Genomic DNA, 5,465 nt, shown 5'->3' with positions numbered 1-5,465 from the left:
CAGCCCCTTCTCTGAGTGCTGGATAACACAACACAGGACATATCTTCCCTTTCCACCATGTGCAGAAGGGTTGCATCAGCCACTACCTTGCTAAACAGGGAGATTAACAAATGTGGAACAGGGAAGCTGGAAAAGGCCTTATCTCTAAAGGCTACATCTAGTCTGAGTTTTTTTAGGCTCCTTTTATAGCTAAGAGTCAGAGGAAGAAAAGACACCTCCAAAAGTATTTCAGCCCACTCTAAAAGTCCTGTATAAGTATCCACATTTTTCAAGAAACAATACCACACTGTAGCACATGTGCTCCAAGAAGCAAACACTGAAAAAAAACTCATTTAGTAGATCTGTCAAGACACCAAAGAGAGTACTGCCTCGAATACAGCTGTATTTTCTGAAACTGAAAAATTCTCACTCGGATACTAAAAAACAATTTTTTTAAAACCATTCTTATCCATAGTTTAAATTAATTTTAAACCACTATTTAACCCCATATCATCAAGACTTATAGGTTAGATGTCTGACTTTACTAAAGGACTATTTCTAGAAACTTCTATTTAGTGGGCCACAGCCATCAAACTGTACCTGGGAGTTTCTGTAGAGTGTTCCAATAGTTGAGCAATTATTAACCACTGGATTTCAAAAAAAGTTGGACCCATCTCTGCATTTCATGTTTTAGTCTCTCACCATTGGTTGGGTGTGGCTCCTCTAAAGTCAGTTTTTAATCTTGGGTGTGGATTCTATCAACTTCGACCACTCACACAATTTGAGATTGAATTTGCTGGAGAGGAGTCATCTTTGCACAGAAGTTTGGCAGATGACAGTCTTGTGATCTTGCTTGTGATGCAACCACACAGGTAACCTGAATATAAAGAAAGCAAGCTATGACCCTCTTTTAATACACTTTACACATAGAGTTGAGTTTATCTCACAGAGTACAACTGAGGGAATAGGAAGGCATGTGTACATGGATCAGGTGCCCAAGCTTTCACTGCAGATATAAACACAAAGAGCAGGCATTGGATGCTTAAATACAAGTAGCTAGTGTGATTTGGGGAGCTGTGTGGTGTCCTGCCTGTCTTCCAGCTGCTCTTCCAGAAAAGTATAAGTGTTCAAAAATCATATGATTCAGATTTCATATCTCCAGGACAGAGCGGATATCTTGGATGCCCAAAGACATTTGACAGCTATGTTCATGCAAAGGAATCCAACTCTAGATCAATGTCTAGACAACTATACTGTTGGCCAAATGTAAGTGCTTACTTTAGGGAAAGCTGAGTGGCTCATGGATTTCACTAACTATATTTCTAATACTTCCACTGGTTTATACATCTGTCATGGTTTGAGACCAGAGGGCAACTGAGTTGCAGCCTCTCGCTCACTCCTTCCCCCTCCGGAATGGGAAGGAGAAAAAAATAAAACAAAAGGCTCAGAAATAGAGATAAGGACAGAAAAGGATGACTCACCCATTATGGTCACAAGGCTGGGAAGTGTGGGGAGGGGGGAAGCAGGGAGGGGAAATACATCAGTTTAATTCAAACAACAACAATACTTAACAAGCAGAAGAGGACAGTGAGAAGCATTACCACACCTTAAAAACACCTTCCCCCACCCCTCCCTTCTTCCCAGGCTCAGTTTTGCTCCTGATTTCTCTACCTCCTCCCCCAAAGTGGGGTAGGGGGCAGGGGATGGGGGTTGAAGTCAGTTTGTGTCACCTTCCTCCTGAGGGGGAGGACTCCTTGCATTCTTTCCCTGCTCCTGCGTGGGACCCTTCTCATGGGAGACAGTCTTCCATGAACTTCCTCCAGCATGAATGAGTCCTTCCCACGGGCTGCATCTCTTCCTGAGTTGCTCCAGGGTGGGTCCCTCCTGCATGTTGCAGTCCTCCCAGCACCAAGGTACAACAGCATGGCCTTCCCTTAGAGTCCCAGCCCCCTTTTGGCATGGTGACCTCCATGGGCTGCAGGGGCACAGCCTGCCCTCTCGCCACGGGCTTCAGGGGGATGTCAGCTCTGGCACACCTCCTCTCCTCCTTTCTTCCACTGACCTTGGTGTTTGCATAGGTGTCTCCTCACATCTCCTTCTCACAACTCTCCCACCCAGGTTCCCCTTCTTAAATATGTTATCACAAAGGCACAGCCACCATTACTAGGTGGCCAGACTAGGCACAGAGGTGGGTCCGACTCAGTGCCGAGGAAGCTTCGAGAGGCTTCTCACAGAGGCCACCACTGTAGCCATCTCCTCTGTTACCAAACTCCCCATCACACACAAAAACCAACACAACATCCAAATTACATATAGGCTGCAACATACTGATGCCTAAATTTAGCTATTGTAACCTGTAAGCTGAACACCACCTTTGCTTTTCAGAAAGTGTATTGCATTGGATATTTCTTATCACAGTATTTATTTTTTTCCTGAGGATCATTCTGTCATGCAATGGACTTCTATTTAAGTTGATTATCTGTTTCTTCCCTTAGTTTGAGATGCACTGAAACCCTTCATGTTTTTCAGGTCTGTTTTTTTCCAATGACTTCTACCATCCCTCTGCTCAGCTCTGCTCTGCTCTGCAAATCCAGCTGTGGGTAGATTAGGCAACTTTGGGGAAGCTCAGTATTGGCAAAGCAGGCAAAGCTGCCTGCTGGAAGGATTTCTTTTATTCTGGATTCCACACAACCAAGCTTTTTGCAGAAAAAACACTGACGCTATTAAATTTTAAAATCTACTCTTGGTGAGAAATTTCATTCACCTTATCAACTGATCTTTGCTGCAACAACAACAGAACCAGCTGAAACAGTTGTTTTTAATCTTTCCAGGTTGTTATGTAGTTTCAAAAAAGTTTTAAAAGAATGCTTGAAGAGTTAAACTGTGCAAAAGATGCCAGGGGATTAGAGGATGAGAAAGTAGCTTTTCCTAGCTGTTATAACTTAACGTATGTTGTAGCTGTCCTTTGGTAGTCATTCAGATCTCACTCAGGAGAGGGCATATGTCAGGTTCATGTTAGGCATACTGGCTGTGAGCAGGGGACAATGTTTCAGTGCAGCGCATAGGTTTCTGGACTGCACATATCCACACAGTCCAGCAGCATGCACCAGGAGATAGCAGTGCCTCCATGCAGGTTGCACAGCACTTCTAGACACGGTTTGTGACAACCCCTTTGCCGTCTTCACAGATCTTCTTCGAAGAAATGTATCTCTGAAGTGTTCCCTACTCCTGCACACACCATCATGTCCTCAGATGTGCCATCAAAAAAGGATCAGCAGCCTTTCACAGCCTAAACAAAACCTTCATCCAATAAACTTTTGCAGTCCCCAGGATTATTAACCTCATCCCCAGGTTGTTCCAAGTGTGTCCTTTATACAAATTACAGAATTAGTGATTTTGTACTTATGCAGAATGTCTTCATATAGCCCTCAGTTCCCGTTTATGGCTTACATATCCTGATCCAAAATGTTTGAAAAGAAAAAGGCTTGAAAAAGTCAATAGCATTGGGAGGGATGCAGGGACATTTTGGACAAAAGACAGGCAGAGCAGGTGTCTGGTGCATTGCTGAGGTTGCTGGAGAACTTTTGAGACATTGGGTTGGATCTCTGACATGAGTTGTGAGGATGATTGAAAAGAGCTTGAGGCAAAAGGTGACACCTGGGGAGTTAAAGTAAGCTGAATGTGCATGGTGATGGTATATGGGTAAACTAGATTTTTGGATGTGGTAGGAATGGTGGAGTTGCTAAATCTGTTGAATTTTTAGGAGAAGACTGAACACTGAATGACTGAGGGAAAGATCCTTCGTGGTGTACTGGGACCTATCACCTTTGTTTGCCATCATTTCTCCTTCCTCTGGATCCTTGGTTCAGTAAAGAGGCTTTCCAGTAATAAAGGAAGAGGACATGCAGTGAGATGCGTGGCCTTAAAGTCAAATGCCAGCAATCCTGGGAGTTCAGCTGGGAAGTGGGAATTACTGTGTGACACAAGATGGCTGATACATGCAGCAAATAAACAATGAAGTTAAGTGGGAGAGAAAGTAAAGGAGAGATTGTACTGGATAAGAAGTCTCATAACATAAATCCTCAGGCCAGGTTTTTTCAGAAGAAATGTTCCCAGGTCAGCCAAAAGCAGAAGCATAATTCACTTCAACTTTGTTTCTCCCCAAGACAGTTGAAGAGATACAGATCAATTCCTTCATATAGACAACTCAGTAATGTTTACCACAACTATTTCCTCAAGAAAACATTCAGAAGTGATCAGATACCTGAACAGTCTTCTCTCAAAACCAGATAGAAGCAGGGTACCATAGACCTATGTCTTAGTGACAGTGTCTTGAAAGTGGAGTGGAGCATTAACTCAGGCTGCAGGATCATGTAATGCAAATCTTTTCTTGGATGAAAAGATCAAAATTGTACATGTTCAGTGTCCTCAAAACTTTTCCATAGTAAACATAGTTACAAGACTGTCTTTTTTTAATAAAGTCTCAAAATATCCAAACTGATATAATTAAAATTTACAAACTCACAACAGCCATAATCATCATTTGCATTTTATAGATGCACATCATACAAATGTGTTCACATCACTATACCAGGAAACAAACACCACAGGAGCAAAGGTTAATTTTACAATTAACTGATAAAGAGAACAGAATAGACAAAATGACACTTTATAGAGGACATCTGATTCATTGGAAGAGATGTGTTAAATACCTATTTAATAAAGGACTGATCTGTCTCATATTTATAGAAATCTGGCAATTCATCTCTGCTCTAATAGTGGAACTAGAGATGAAGTACCTAAAATCAACAAAATCAACAAAGAGGTTTCCATAAGTCAAATGTCCCCTGGCCTAATTAACCAAGAGTAGAGCAAAATGAGGGACTGGAGCCCTACTTTTTAAAGTGAAACTGATATTGCAGTTCACAGAAAGCTAATGTGTACTTGAATGCCCACAGTCTCTAGCAGTGCTTTCAAGTATGAATGCAGGTTCTCCTCCTATCTTGAAAGGAACTATAACAGTGTCTAGTGTAACGTGTGCCCTTTATTTACTTTTGGAGAGTTTGAGGTAGAGTCCAATTCAGTCCTGAAGAAAGAGGAAGGCTACCCAAAGAAATGATGTAAGCATAACATTGGCTTGCTCTGTTTTACTAGACCATACTTTGTTTCACTAGACCACACTGCTGTATGGATAATTCTGACCCCAGAAAGATCATTAAGTGGAGTGATAATGATCTGAAAAATGATGGGCAGGACTCAGATAATCACAGCAATCATAGCAGATTAATTTTCAAAAGGAGATCCCAAAAAAATCACAAAATCACAGTTTAATTGTGCATTTCATTGATGGAACCAGCCACTCTTCAAGGTTGTGGTGGCACAACATCCATTCCAGCTACACAAGCACCAGCATCTGGGAACTAAGACTAGGTCTGCAAATTATTCTGAGTCCAAAGTAGCCCAGCTGACGTACTGCATTGGGTTTA

This window comes from Athene noctua, chromosome 2 (genome assembly GCF_965140245.1).
Source record: "Athene noctua chromosome 2, bAthNoc1.hap1.1, whole genome shotgun sequence".
Lineage (NCBI taxonomy): Eukaryota > Metazoa > Chordata > Aves > Strigiformes > Strigidae > Athene > Athene noctua.
Note: the sequence above shows the minus strand (reverse complement) of the source record.